The following is a 16,040-nucleotide window of genomic DNA, read 5'->3' as shown; positions in this document are numbered from 1 at the left end:
CAAAAAAGGAAGGGGTCAGCCTAAGAAGATGGAAATCTTTTAGACAATAACTACGCTGCTCCCACCAAACACCACGACCAAACAAAAAAAAAAAAATTTTTTTAAAAATAATCTGTGGCTCCCCTCACACCCACACCAACAAAATCTAAATAGGAAGCCTAGATTTTCTCCCTCATCAGGATATACCATGGTGCTCCAGCTGCCCCATCACCACCATTAGATTGGTGTCAGGGAAGTCTGAGTGGCAGCTTGGAGTTTCTTACCCACCAGGAACACATGAGGCCTTCCCCTACCCCCAACCCCAGCTTGTCTGTACAGCTTATGTGGGGAACATGGTCTTCCATCCAAAAATAACCAGTTACCCCTTCCTCTGTCAACTGGGATGTCATCAAAGTAGGCCTAATGAAGTGTGAAGACTTTCACTACTGTCCAGCAATAATGAGGGCATCCCCCCCACACCGTGGTATCAGTGGAGGCCACATGGGGGACATGAATGAAAATATCAACCACTCCCATATAAGGAGGTATCAGTAGAGGCCTAGTGGGGACCCAGAGCAGCCACTTCAACTCAGCAGTAATGAAGAGACTTGGGTGTCAGTGGAGGTCAAGAGGGGAACCTGGTCTTCCATTTCCACATGGCAGTAATGAAAGGGTACCCTGCTTCTCTTGCTAGAGTGGTGTCAGAGGAAGCCAGCTAGAATGGAAGCATTAAATAAGATCCAGAGTAATATACCATGACAATCAAAATGGCAATAGCTCAACCAAAAATCACCCAACACAGTGCAGAGGGTGTCAGGAGCATGCTGGCTCCTTTGGGTGCTCACAGTAGGGCATATTTCAGGTAATATTGTCTAGATCCACCTACTCCCGGAGGGAAATTTCAGAGAGCCCAACCATCTGCCCTGGGCAATGCAGTGTCCTACCCAACTTGGAGAGCCTGCCGGGGCCGCCCACTCCAACTGAGAGGTTGAGGGGAGCATGCTGGCTTCTTCCAGGTATGCATAGTGCATTGTGGCCCTGATAAACTTGCATAGACCCGCCCACCCCAGTAGGGAAACTTCAGGAAGCTTGCCCACCTCGCTCAGGGGCACAGAGAAGAGCACCAGCACTTTGCCCAGTAATGTACACTCTGCTCAGTACCCCAGCAACCCTGCCCAATTTAGCAGAGGAACTGCCCATTGCCACAACACCTATCCAAGAGATCAAAGTTCCAGAGGCGACCACAGCAACACCATACAGAGTCACCCATTTTGGCACCGGAATCACTGAGCAAACCAGCCTACCCCCAAGGTACATAATGTTGTGCCCATAGCCACAAAAACCCTACCCAGTGTTACCCACTCCCAAGAAGAAACTGCCAAAGGCCCCACTGCCTCAGCCATGATGACACCCACAGAGAACTCCAAGATTGAATGCAGCTGAAGAAGTTGCACGAAGACTACCCTACGGTGCTCACCTGGAACCAAACCTGAACTACTGAAGCTGACTGGTAATATAGAACACTTCTACAGGAAGTTTCTCCATTCAAGAACTACTCCAAAAGTTAGAAGAAGTGACTGCCACACCTGATGCCCAGACATCAACTCACAGAGATGAGAAGCATGAAAAAAACAAGGAAACGTGACTCCACTAAAGGAAACAATAGTTCTCCAATACCAGACTCCAAACAGCAGAAAATCTATGAAATGCCTGAAAAGGAATTCCAAATAATAATCTTCAGGAAACTCAGCATGATGCAAGAAAATAGACTGAAATAACAATAAGGGAGAAAAACTTTCCAGAAGTTGAAGGAGAAATTCAACAAAAAGATGAATATCATAAAAAGGAACAAAGGAAACATCCTGTGACTGAAGAATTCATTCAACAAAATAAGAAATACCACCATGAGATTAAGCAAGAGCCTAGAACTAGTGGAAGCAAGAATTTCTAGACTTGAAGACAGGTTTTTGAATTATCTCAGTTGGACCATAAAGAAAAAAGAATTTAAAAACTGAAGAAAGCTTATGCGATCTATCGGACCAGCTTTAGCATGGAAACATTCAGATTATGGATGTTCTGCAAGGAGAAGAGAAAGGAAAAGTCGTTAGAAATCTATTTTACAAAATGATAGCTGAAAACTTCACAAGTATTCAGAGAGATATGGTCATCCAGACTCAAGAGTCTCAGAGATCCCCAGACTGGTTCAACACCCCCAAAAAAACAAGAAATGTCCTCCTGCAATATATATGGTCAAATTGGCATAAGTAAAAAAAAAAAAAAAAAAAAAAAAAATTGGGAGAAGAAAGAAGGAGGGAGAGAGAGAGCAGTGAGAGAAAAGTGTCAAGTCACCTATAAGGGAATCCCTAGCATACTAACAACAGACTTCTCAACAGAAACCTTATAGGCCAGGAGAGAGTGGGATGGTATATTCAAAGTACTAAAAGAAAGGAAATGGCCCACCAAGAATACTATAACCAGCAATGCTATCCTTCAGAAGTAAAGGAGACCACAATGAGACTGACCGTACAAGAAATCCTCTAGGGAGTTCTACATTCAGAATCAAAAGAGCAATAATCATTGTCATGAATACATGAGAAAGAATAAAACTCCCTGGTAGAGTAGATACGCAAACAAGAAAGAGAAAAAACCTATATTTTATCACTACAAGAAAAGGAAAAACAAAAAACATAGAAGAAAAATAATCAAAGGGAACGAAACAAGCAAAACAAACATAAAACAATCATTAAAAAAAATCAATACACTGCCAGGAATAAGGCAAAACCTTTCAATAACAACCCTGAATATAAATGGATGACATTACCCAATTAAAAGATGTAGACTGACTGATGAACTAAAAAACTAGAACAAACTATATGCTGCCTACCAGAGACTCACTTCACACATAAAGACACACATAGACTAATAGAGAAGGGATGGAAAAAGTTATTGCACACAAGTGGAAACCAAAAACAAGTAGGAATAACTACACTTCTATCAGATTAAATAGACTTTAAAACAAAAACTATAAAAAGAGACAAATAAGGACATTATAAAATGATAAAGGGAATGATTCAGCAATAGGATGTAGTAATCATGAATATACATGCACCCAACATCTGAGCCCCTGGATATATGAAGCAATTATTCTTAGATCTAAATGGAAAGAAAGGCCCCAATACGATAACAGTTGGAGACTTGAACGTCCGTCTCTCAGCATTGGACAGATGACCTGCACAAAAAATTATCAAAGGAACATTGGATTTAAATTGCACTTTAGACCAAACACACCTGCCAGACCTTTACAGAACATTTCATCCAACTGCAGAATATGCATTCTTCTCATCAGCACATGGATCATTCTCCAGGGTAGACCACATATTAGGCCCAAATCAAGTCTCAACAAATTTTAAAATATTGATCTTACATCAAGTATTTTTTTCAGACCACATTGAATACATCTGGATATCAATAACAAGTAAACTTTGTAAACTATACAGATTCACTGAAATTAAACAACATGCTCCTGAATGACCAATGGGTCAAAAAAGAGGGAAAGCAGGAAATCAAAAAAATTCTTGAAACAAATAAAACTAGAAGCACATCACACCAAAACCTACGAGATACTGCAAGAGCAGTATGAAGAAGGATGTTTATTGCAATAAGTTTTTATGTCAAAGAAAGATGAAAGATCTCAAATAGACAACCTGATATTATACTTCAAGGAAATAGAAAAGCAAGAAAAATCCAACCCCAAAATTAGTAGATAGAAGGTAATAATAAAAATCAGAGCATAAGTAAATGAAAAAGAGACAAAAAAAAAAAGACATATGAAAGACCGATGAACCAAACACTTGTTTATCTGAGAAGATAAACAAAATTGACAAACCATTAGCTAGGCTAACCAAGAAAAGAAGAGAAGACACAAATAACAAAATCAGAAATGAAAAAGGAGACATTACTACTGAATCCACAGAAATGCAGACTCACTAAAGACTATTATGAACAAGTATATGCCAACAAATCTGAAAATCTATAGAAAATGGATAAATGTCTGGACATATACAACACAGTAAGACTGAACCAAGAAGAAATAGAAAAACTGAACAGACCAGTAATGAGCAATGAGATTGAATCAGTAAACAACACTATCTCAACAAAGAAAAGCCCAGGACCAGAGGACTTCATTGCTGAATTTTCCCAAACTTTTTTTTTTTTTTTGTCTTTTTGTGACGGGTAAAGGGATCGCAAACCTTGATGTGGTGTTGCCCGCACCGCACCCAGCCAGTGAGCGCACCGGCCAGTCCTATATAGGATCCGAACCTGCGGGCGGGAGCGCTGCTGTGCTCGCTCCCAAGCGCTGCACTCTCCCGAGTGCGCCACGGGGCCGGCCCTGAATTTTCCCAAACTTTAAAGGAAGATTTAATACCAATTCTTCTCAAACTAACCCAAAACTGAAGAAGATGGTAGGCTTTCAAACTCATTCTATGAGGCCAGCTTCACCCTGATACCAAAATCAGACAAAGACACAACCAAAAAAGAAAACCACGGGCCAATATCTGTGATGAATTAGATGCAAAACTTCTCAACAAAGTACTAGAAAACAAATAAAACAGAACATCAAAAAGATTATACATCACTTAATCAAGTGGGATTCACCCCAGGGATGCAAGGAAGTTTCAGCATAAGCAAAACAATAAATGTGATACACCACATCAACGTAATGAAAGACAAAAGTCATATGATAATCTCAAAGGATGCAAAAAAACTTTCTTTATCAAATTCAACATCCCTTCAAGATAAAAGTTCTCAACAAACTAGGCATAGAAGAAAAGTGTCACAACACAGTAAAGGCCATATTTGACAAAACCACAGTTAGCATCATCCTGAACTGTGAAAACTTGAAAGCTTTTCCTCAACGTACTGGAACAAGACAAGGATGCCCACACTCACTGCTCCTATTTAACATAGTACTGGAAGTTCTAGCCAGGGTAATTGAGAAAACGAAAGAAATAAAGCATATCCATATCAGAATGGAGAAAGTAAAATTGTCCCTGTTTGCAGATGACATGATCTTATATAGAGAAAAACCTAAAGGGTCTATCAAAAAACTTTTAGGGCTGATTTAAGAATTCCGTGAAGTAGCAGGATACAAAATCAGTATACAAAAATCAGTAGAGTTTTTACACAGAGTCAATGAACTAGCAGAAAAAGAAATCAAGAATGCAATCCTATTTAAGATAGATACCCAAAAAAGTCAAATATGTAGGAATAAATCTAACCAAGGAGGTGAAAGATCTCTACGATGAAAACTACAAATCAGTGCTGAACGAAATTAAAGAGGACACAAAAAGACAGAAAGACATTCTACGCTCATGGATTGCTAGAATTAATATTGTGAAAATGATCATACTACCCAAAGTGATCTATGGATTCAACACAATCCCTATCAAATTCCCAATGACCTTCTTCACAGAAATAGAAAAAAAATCCTAACATTCATATGAAACAAACCAAAAAAATCCCCGAATAGACAAAGGAATTCTGAGCAAAAGGAATAAAACAGGAGGTATCACACTACCTGACTTCAAAATGTACTACAAACCTGTAGTAACCAAAACAGCCTGGTACCAGCATACAAATACACCCATGGAAAAGTGGAATAGAATAGAGAACCCGGGAATAAATCCATGTACTTATAGCCAACTGATCCTTGACAAAGGCCCTGAAAACATAACATTGGAGAAAGAAGAGCCCCTTCAATAAATCATGCTGATACAACTGGATATCCATGTGTAGATGAATGAAGCTAGACCCCTATCCTTCACCACATACAAAAATCAAGTCAAAAGGGATTGAGGACTTTAATGTAAGTCGTAAAACTATAAAATTTCTGGAAGAGAACACAGGGGAAACCCTCCATGATGTACACCTGGGAAAAGATATTATGAATAAGACCTTAAAAACACATGCAACAAAAGCAAAAATAAACAGATGGGATTTATCAAACTAAAAACATCTGCACGGCACAGGAAACAATCAACAGAGCAAAGAGACAACCTGCAGAACAGGAGAAAATATTTGCAAACTGTGCATCAGACAATGGACTAATACGTGGAAAATAGAAGGAACACAAACAACTCTATCATAAAAAACTAAATAAACCAATTTAAAAATGGGAAAATAAGGTGAATGGATAATTCTCAAAAGAAGACATACATATGGCCAACAGGCATATGAAACAATGCTCAACGTCATTAATCACATGGGAAATGCAAATCAAAACTACACTTAGATATCATCTCGTTCCTTTAGAATGGCTATTATCAAAACGAGTGAGTATAACAAAAGCTGGTGAGGATGTGGAGAAAGGGAAACACTTGTACATTGTTGGTGGCACTGTAAATTAGTGCAGCCATTATGGAAAACAGTATGGGTTTTTCTCAAACAACTACAGATAGAACTACCATATGATCCAGCAACCCCCCTACTGGGTATCTACCCAATGGAGTGGAAATTATGACGTCCAAGTGATACCTGCACTCCAATGTTTATCACAGATCTATTTACAATAGTCAAGATATGGAACCAACCTAAACGTCCATTGACAGATGACCGGATAAGGCAACTGGGGTATACGTACACAATGGAATTATATGTACACTACTCAGCCATAAAAATAATTGAAATTCTGTCATTTGCAGAAATATGGATGAACTTGAAGAAAATCATGTTAAGTGAAATAAGCCAGGTACAGAAAGAGAAATACCTCACTCATAAATTGGAGCTAAAAAACAAACAAACAAACAAGTAAATCAATAAGAAACAAAGAAAGAAACAACAATCCCAATGATATGCTGAACTTTCAAAAGGAGAGAACACAACTGTCGTTACTCGAGGTGGGAAAGGGAGAGGGGAAGGGGCATTAGCGATAAGTTGGTTAAGGGTCACAAAGAATGTTCAAATTATGTAATGATGAATATGTTAATTATCCTGATTTACTCATCACATATTGTGCACAGGTATTGATATTCAACTTTGTATCCTACAAATATGTGTAATCAATAATCTTTCAATTAAAAGAAAGAAAATGTGGTATATAGACTCAAGGGAATACTACTCACCCATAAAAAGGAATGAAAATCTGCCATTTGCAGCAGCACGGATGGGCTTGGAGAAAATTAAGTGAAATAAGCCAGGTACAGAATGAGAAATGCCGCGTGATCTCACTCATATGTAGGAGCTAAAAACAAACAAAGAAACAAACAAATAAATAATACATTGAACTCGTAATAGGAGAGGGAGGAACTGTGGTTACTGGAGGTGGGAAAGGGCAGAGAGGAGGGAGGGAAGTGAGAGGCTGGTTAATGGACACAAAATTACAGCTAGAAAGGAAAAATAAATTCTATTGCTATGCAGTTGACCCAAGAATCTTTAATAACGACGGTTTAACACAGGTTATGAAACAACTAGAAGAGAGGAGGTCAAATGTCCACATCACAATGAAATGATGAAGTTTTGCAGTGATGAATATGCTAATTACCAGATTAGATCATCCCACATTGTATGCACATATTGAAATATAACTGTGTACTCTATAAATACATACAATCAATATGCTTCAATAAAAATTTTAATTCACCCACATAAAAAGAAGCAGGAAGATCTTAAACAAAGCAAAAATATACAGGAAGATCTTAAACAAGTAAAAACGTACAATCCATACATGCCAACACCAAGATGACAGACACAAAAGAATTAACTGACAAAGATCTTAAATCAACCATCATAAAAATGTTTCAACACAAAATTAGGACCACACTCGAAACAAATGGAAGAAAAAGAAGTCTTTGGGCCGAGCCCGTGGCGCACTTGGTAGAGTGCTGCGCTGGGAGCGCGGCGACGCTCCCGCCGCGGGTTCGGATCCTATATAGGACTGACCGGTGCACTCACTGGCTGAGTGCCCGTCATGAAAAAATGACAAAAAAAAAAAAAAAAAGAAAAAAAGAAAAAGAAGTCTTAACAAAGCAGCACATAGAAAGACAAATCCAGTGAAGTTTCCTCAAATGAAAAACTGCAATGAAAGTCAATGGCTCAGAAGAGCATGGAGATAAGGAGGAAAGAATCAGAGAGCTGAAAGATAGAATAGAAATTTCCCAGTCTGAACAACAGATGGAAGATACATTGATATAAAAATGAACAGAGCCTCAGGAACCTACAGGAGTATAACAAAAGACCTAACATTCATGTTGCTGGAGCACAGGAAAGAGATGAAAAAGAGGATAGGGCTTGAAAAGCTCCCAAATAAAAAATAGCTGAATACTTTCCAAATTTAGAATAGCCATAAACCTACAAATTCAAGCAGCTCAGTGAACCCAAAGACTATAAATAATAAAAAAAACCCAAAAAATCCAAATGAAGACACACCACTCAAAGTTCTGAAAACTAAAGAAAAAGAAAAAATCTTAAAAGCAGCAAGAAAGAAACCACACCTCAGCTTACAGGATGATAAGGATTGAATTGTGTCCCTCGAGTTTGTGTATTAGAAGCTTAATCCCGACTGACAGTGTCGAGAGCATGGAAAATCCTATTATGGTCACTGAAAGAGGGACCTTAAAGAGGTGATTAGATTGTGAGGAATGTATGAGAATTAATCCGTTGATGGGTGGTCATCGGTGTAGTTCTGCTGGCTTTAAAAGGAGAGCACACGAGAAGCTCCCTCTCTCTCTGTTCAAGCCATCCACCAGTTCACCGTGTAACACCCTGCATCACTGAAGTCATCACCAAAGAATGCCCTCACCAGAAGTGTTCCCTGCACTTTGGACTTCCCAACTTCTGAAACTATAAGCAATAAACGTTGTTTCTTTGCACATTACAGACTAACACAGAGGGAAAACAATTCAAATGACAGTGTTTTTTTTTTTTTTTTTTTCAAAGCAAATCACGAAGGCCAGAAGGAAAAATGCACATCTCTCAAGTACTAAAAGGAAAGAAGAGTCAACACAGAATCCTATATTTAGTAAAAACATCCTTCAGGATGAATGGGAAATCAAAACATTTTCTGATGAAGGAAAAGGAAGTTCCCCAAAACAGAAAAATAAAAATTATGAAAAGGTTAATGGGGAATTGGATCATCAAGAAGGTAAAAAGAACATAGTAAGCAAATATGTGGGTGAATACAATAGACTTTCTTTCTCCCGTTGAGTTTTCTAAATGTTTGACAGGTTAAGCAAAAATTATCACATTGATGTGGCTTTAAATGTATATATAAGAAATATTTAAGACAATCAAGACATAAATTGGGAAGGGTGAAAAGACATGAAGGGAGGTAAACTGGTAAAATGTCAACAACAGTAGACTGTGATATTTTATATATACATAAATGCATACATAATATGTATATTACATATATATATATATATGTATACTTATACCATATATGTAATACGTAAAGCAGTCCAAAAAACTATACGGTTGTCCGCACTCCCATTCTTACAACAAGAAAATGCTTGACTAACTGAAAAATTAACTAGTTTTCTTACACCTATCCGAGAACCGAGACTTTAGGGCAAACCACCAACCCAAAATGTGGAGAGACAGGTGCATACAAAGAGCCACAGGAAAGATCTGTTTACCTGGAGCAAAAGCTGCTGGAGCCATAAACTGGTAAGAATATCTAAGTGGTAATTCTGATGAATTTCTGAAGGTTGAGTGTGGGGTACTATGAGAGTAATAAGCTACCTGGGGCTACAGGCTTTAGAGGAAAGTTCGTGGGCCTTACCTCCAGAAACCCCAATAGGTTGTCAAAATGAAGATCTGAGAAAGATCTCCTTGTGGATCTGGCCGGGGAAGGCAAAGAGGAACCACTGTGAAATAAACACCCAAGATTTTCCACCTTCACCTCTGACATTGTGTACCACATTCTGGCTACAAGAGAGGCTAACTGCACCTGAGATACTGATAGCCAAAGCTGAGGAAGAAAGCAACCTCCACAACAGCAGAGTTGTTCCTGGGCAGGGTAGATGTGGAGATGACCCAAACCTTCAGTGAAATCTCTGACAAAACCACAATTCAACCACTTGTGGAATCTTGAGGTTGCTGAATTCCGTGAGGGCCCTGTCAAGAGTGAGGGCACTACACTTGATCTTAGCCAAAATAGGGCGTAAAGAAATATAACAATTTGTAAAAATGAATATGCTAGTAAAACAAAACAAAATGCCCCTGGACCCTGAGATCTCCTCCAAATGACATTCTATCCCTTTCAACCTTTTCTCAATTTTCTCAAAAATAATTTCACACCCCCTTATTTGGGCATATATATGGAAAAAATAATAGGATAAGTAATAGAGTAATATACTCAACTTGTAAGGAGTTCAAGCTATTCACATAAAGTATTTAACACAGAATGTGTGATACAGCTCAAGTGATACTCAGAGGGAAATGTATATCCTCAAATAAATTAGAAACTTAAAAAAACATTTAAAACATCCAGGCAAATCAAGAAGCTGGGGAATAAATACAATATCAAGTCGAAGTTAGAAGAGAGTAGGAAATAATAAAGATAAATGCATTAATAATGAAACAGATATCCGAGATAACTAACAAAACCCAGTTCTTTGAAAATGCTTATAAAATAGACATTTTTTTGCAAAGATGATCAATTGCTAAGAAAAAAAGGCATAAACAAAGAATAGAAGTTAAAATATACATGGTAAATATAGATGCAGGAGAGGTGTTTCTAAGGCAACCCTATAGATATGACTGTCCACCACTGGTCTTCCCTGCTGCAGCTCCAGACTTGGAGTCATTTTTCACAAGGGCTGCAGTTAGACAAATTCTCAGATGTGACGGGGAGGACATCTCCCAGAAAGCATTTGGTCATGAAGCCAGTTGCCAAGATGAGGGCCCTCATGAGTGACGTCGGAGGGGTCCACTCCCCCAAACAAAGCAACCTCAAAGACTCCATCTCGTGCTGTCTGGTTAGCTCAGTTGATTACAGAGTGCTGTGATAACATCAAGATCAGGGGTTTGGTTCCCTTCTCCATCCAGCCACCAACATATATAAAGAATCCATCTCCGCCCGTGCTATAAACCCTGCAAGGACCCAGACAGAGGTGTCAGGGTGACCAGTTCCCCAATTTTCACCTACACGAGGATTGACTTACACAAGTCCATTTCTGCCTCCAGGAATCGGGGAAGCATGGACCTTGGTCCAAGAGGGGCATATTCAGGTAGGCCCAGGGAGGTGTCACAGGCCTCCTAGGAATGAAGGTGAGGACCTTGAGGGTGAAGTAAGGGGACCCACGGAGTCCATTTCAGCCCAGGACACGCCGAGCTCGGTGCTGGAAGTCACGTCCTCTGACTTCCGCCTTGGGGCGTCTGAGAAACGAGAGAGGTTGGTGTGAGGTGCACACTTCCAGTCAGCGGAGGGTGCCGAGATCGGTCTGTGCTAGAGTCGAGGTGAGACTCTCAGGGGGGTGAGGGACTCAGAATCATCCAGCTGTGCCCCTGCTGCCACCCGTGGACCACTCGGGGGAAGACTTGTCAGGGGATTCTGGGAGACAAGCCTTGCTTTTACAGGGCAGAATCAGGTCTCAGGGTCCAGGGGTCCACTCTCTGCCCAGAACCAAGATGAGGCCCCTCAGAATGAACTCAGGTGACCCACAGAGTCCATTTCAGCCCAGGAGGCCCCGGGCATAGTGCGTTTTGTGACGTCCTCTCACTTCCGCCTTGGAGTTCTGAGAAAATGGAGGGCCTTGATGTGAGGTGCACACTTCCAGTCGGCGGAGGGGACCCAGATCTGTCTGTGTTAGAGACGAAGTGAGATAATGAGGCTGGACTGATGGTCCGGAATCTTCCAGGTGTGCCCCCGTTGTCAGCCGAGAGCCACTCGGGGACATACTTGTCAGGCTGAGCCACCCCTCCCCCATGCCACTTCAGGCGACTCTGGAAGTCAGAGCTTTCTTGTGATATGGATGACTGGGTTTGAATAAGGACAGGACCAGGCCCTGTCAGGCGCGAATGTCGGGACCCTGTGAAAGAACCGAGGAGACCCATCTCCACCCCCGCTGTCAGCTTCGGAAGCCCAGGATCTACCTGGAGTCAAGGTAAGGATTCAGGGGACCCAGGACCCCACGTAAAATGGGGCCCAGCCCCGCCCTGGGAGAACATGGGCAGGGTTGCCAGAAGTGTTGCGTCCTTGCTTCTCCTTTTGGGGAGTCAGGGAGGTGAACACTTTTGCCTGAGGGACGACAGGGTATACCACCACCTCAGAACAGCAGAGGCCTCCCGGGAACCCACTCTGTCACCACTGTCGGCCCTAGAAGCTCCAGGCAGGGTGACCAGATATGATGCTCCTTCGCTGCTGCCTCGGGGGCTCTGAGGGTGGTGAGGATTTGGGTCTGAGGGTTGCAGCCTCAGGTCGGCATAGGAAAGAGTCCCAGGCCCTGCCAAACATCCAGGTGAGGACACAGAGGGAGGAATGTAGGGACCTCCCACCACAGATAGCGAGGACCCAACAACTCCCCACCCCTGTTGTTGGCCCTGGGAGGACCCAGGCAGGGCTGGCTGGATGTGGCGGCCTCTGACTTCAGCCTGGGGAGGGTGTCAGGGAGGAAATGACTTTGTTCTGAGAGGAGTAGCCTTACATCAGCTGAGGGACAAGTGCCAGGTTTTTCAGAAGTCAAGGTAAGTACCCCTCGCGAAGACTAAATATACCTACCCATCTCAGAAAAGACACCACAGAGTCCAGCTTCCCTGTTCTCAACCCCTAGGGGACCCAGGAAGGGGCAGCAGGGTGTGACATGCTGTCGATTCCACCGTGGTGGGGAAAGGGGGTCCTCAAACACGTGAGAGCTTGGCCTGAGCTAAGGGAGGTGATGCCAGCTCAGCAGAGGGTTGGTCTAGACTCTGTCAGGATTACAGGTGAATACCCTGAGGGTGGACTGAGGGAAGCCCCAACCCAAAACAGTCTGGACCCAGGCCCTGCTGTCTGCCCTGGGACATCCTGGGCCAAAGTGCCCAGATACGATGCACCCTCACTTTTATCTTGGGCCTCTCAGGGAGGTGAAGGTCTTGGTCTGAGGGGCAACTTCAGGTCAGCAGAGAGAGCCACATCTGGTCACAGAAGGAGTCATCTGAGGCTTAGCCAGGAGTCAAGGTGATAGATCTAGTTGAAGGTACCCCCTAACTCCTAAAAGAAAGGACCCCACAGAATGCAGTGGTCCCCTGTTCTCAACTCTCGGAGACCCCAGGCTGGGGTGACACCCCCAGGATATGACACCTTGTCACTTCTGGCTTGGAGTTTTCAGGGAGCTGAGGGCCTTGGTTTTAGGGGTGAGATTGGATCAGAAGGGAGAGAAACATCTGATCAACTGAGGGAAGAATCCCAGGATCTGTCAAGGGAAGAGATTTTGGTGAGGACTGGAGGTATCCCCAGCCCAGAACATAAAGAGGGCCCCACAGATATCCACTGTGGCCCTGATGTCAGCCCAGGAGACTGTGGGGAGGCCTTCAGACTGAGCCTCACTTCTGGCTCAGGAGTCTCAGAGGGCAGAGGACCTTGATGTGAGAGGGCCATGCTCAGATCGACAGAGAGATTTGTCCCAGGCCCTACAAGGAGTCAAGGTGAGGGCTGAGGGGACCACCCACACCAGAACACACAGGACCCCAGCCCCTCCCTGTTCCTTCTGTCAGCCATGGGAAGACCCAGGGAACAGCGGGTGGTTGGGCTCTCACTTCCTTTTCCAGTGTCTCATGGAGATAGGGCCTTGGCGTAAGGACGGTGGCCTCAGGTCAACAGAGGGAGAGTCCCAGGACCTGCCAGACATAAAGGTGATATCACGCAGACCGCTCACTCCGGAACACATGGATCCCACTAAATTTGGGCACCTCCTACGGTCCTCCCTGGGATACCCTGGGCAGCTGTGGCCAGATGTAGGCCTCTCTGCCTTTGTTCCATATCAGGAGTGTGAGCTCTTGTTCTGAGAGTTTCTCAGGCCAGCAGACGAGTTGGGTCCGGGTCCTGCCGACGTAAGGTGAGGGCTCTGAGTGAGTATGGAGGGGACCATTCATTCACCACAGAACAGTGGGGACCTCACAGAGTGCGGCCCACCCTCCTGTCGGCACTGGGAGTCCAAGGTGTCCTTGCAGTCTGCAGCTTGAGGACTTCCTCTATTCCTCTTACAGCAGCTCCAGGAACTTAGAGGTGAGACCTTGGTCTGAGGCAGTGTCCTCAGGTCACAGCAGAGGAGGCCCAGGAGAGCCAGGCATCAAGGTGAGGTGCATGCCCTGAATGAGTTACAAGAGCCCCACCGGCCCCAGAACAGAGGGAACCCCGCAGTGCCCGGCCCCACCCACAATACTGTCAGTGCTGGAGCCTCATTCTCTGCCGGCTGCCCCCTGAGGGGCCATCTCATTCCGCCTTCAGGTCCATAGGAGACAGGCCGACCAGGAGGACAGGAGCCCTGTGAGGCCGTAGAGCACCAGCTAAAGAGAAGACCTGTAAGTAGGCCTTTGTCAGAGCCCCCTAGGGTGTGGTTCTAGGCTGTGGCCACTCAACCACTCTCTCCCTCCCCCAGGCCTGTGCATCCCCATCCCCGTCACCCAACTCCAGCCCACACTCCTGTTTTCTTCCCCCAGGGAAAGTCGCAATGCCTTATTGTCACAAGAGTGAGCTCTGCGAGCTTGAGGAAGGCCTTCGGGCCCAAAGAGAGGCACCAGCCCTGGTGGGTGCGCAGGTTCCTGGTGATGAGGAAGACATGGAGGTGTTCTTCTTCACCCCCTCTTCCTCTTCTTCCAACTCCTCTGCCTCCACCTCTGCTCTGATCCCGGGCACCCCGGAGGGGGTGCCTGCTGCTGGAACACCAAGTCCTCCCCAGAGTCCTCAGAGTGTCTGCTCATCCCCCACTGCCACTGTCTCCCCTCCATGGAGCCAGGCAAGCGAGAGCCCCAGCAGCCAAGAAGAGGAGGGCCCGAGCAGCTCACAGGATGTGGGATTCCCTGAGTACTTGCTCCAGGGTGAACCACAGGAGATGATGTATGATTTGCTTAATTTCCTGCTCCTCAAGTATCGAAAGAAGGAGCCGATCACAAAGGAAGAAATGCTGAATGGTGTCCTCAAAAATTACGAGGACCAATTCCCTGCCATCTTCAGCAAAGTCTCTAAATACATGGAGATTGTCTATGGCATTGCAGTGAAGGAAGTGGACCCTGCCAGCCACTCCTACATCCTCAGCACCTCCCTGGGCCTCACCTACGATGGGATGCAGAGCGATGACCAGAGCGTGCCCAAGACCGGCCTCCTGATTATCACCCTGGGCTTGGTCTTCATGGAGGGCGACTGCACCTCTGAGAAGAGCATGTGGTATGTGCTGGGTGTGCTAGGGTTGTGTCCTGGGAGGGAGCACCCCATCTATGGAGAGCCCAGGAAGCTCATCACCGAAGATTGGGTGCAGGAAAATTACCTGGAGTACTGGCAGGTGCCCAACAGTGATCCTGCGTGCTATCGGTTCCTGTGGGGCCCACGTGCCCACGCTGACACCAGCAAGATGGAAGTTCTGGAGCATTTGGCCCAGTTCAATATTACTTTCCCCAGTTTATTCCCACACTTGTATCAGATGGCTTTGAGAGATGAGGAAGATAGCGCCCAGGCCGGAATTGCCACCACAAATGGCACTTCTGCCACGGCCAGTACCACTTCTAGTGGCACATCTTGAAGCTTCTCTAACCCCACATGAAGTCTAAGGTAGATTCTCCACTGTGTTTGAAAATAGCAGTCACTGTTTTAAGTAGAAAGATAGTGTGGGGCTAGGGGAAATAGAGGGAATAACAAACAGCTTTGGTTTACTGTTCTATAAGGGTAACTTGGAGCTTTCTCTTGTTTTCAGTTTGGAATTTTGCAAATGTTATTCCTTTAAATGGAAGGTTTAATTAGCTTAAGAAACTAAGTTTATGAATGACATTGATCACACGTTTATTACTCTTTATCCAGTTCAGTAGTAAAAGTTTTGCTATTTCATAAAACAAATTGGAAACCCTTCCATCTTATTTTGTGGTCTGTAACA

The 16,040-nt window shown here is 43.8% G+C and overlaps 1 pseudogene; it reads left to right on the top strand.

The window, feature by feature from the left end:
* Positions 1–14,627: 14,627 nt before the first annotated feature.
* Positions 14,628–15,713, top strand: LOC134368389 (melanoma-associated antigen 8-like; annotated as a pseudogene).
* Positions 15,714–16,040: the final 327 nt, after the last annotated feature.

This window comes from Cynocephalus volans, chromosome X, assembly GCF_027409185.1.
Source record: "Cynocephalus volans isolate mCynVol1 chromosome X, mCynVol1.pri, whole genome shotgun sequence".
Lineage (NCBI taxonomy): Eukaryota > Metazoa > Chordata > Mammalia > Dermoptera > Cynocephalidae > Cynocephalus > Cynocephalus volans.
The sequence above is the reverse complement of the archived record's forward strand: the minus strand, read 5'-3'. Positions and strand labels throughout refer to the sequence as shown.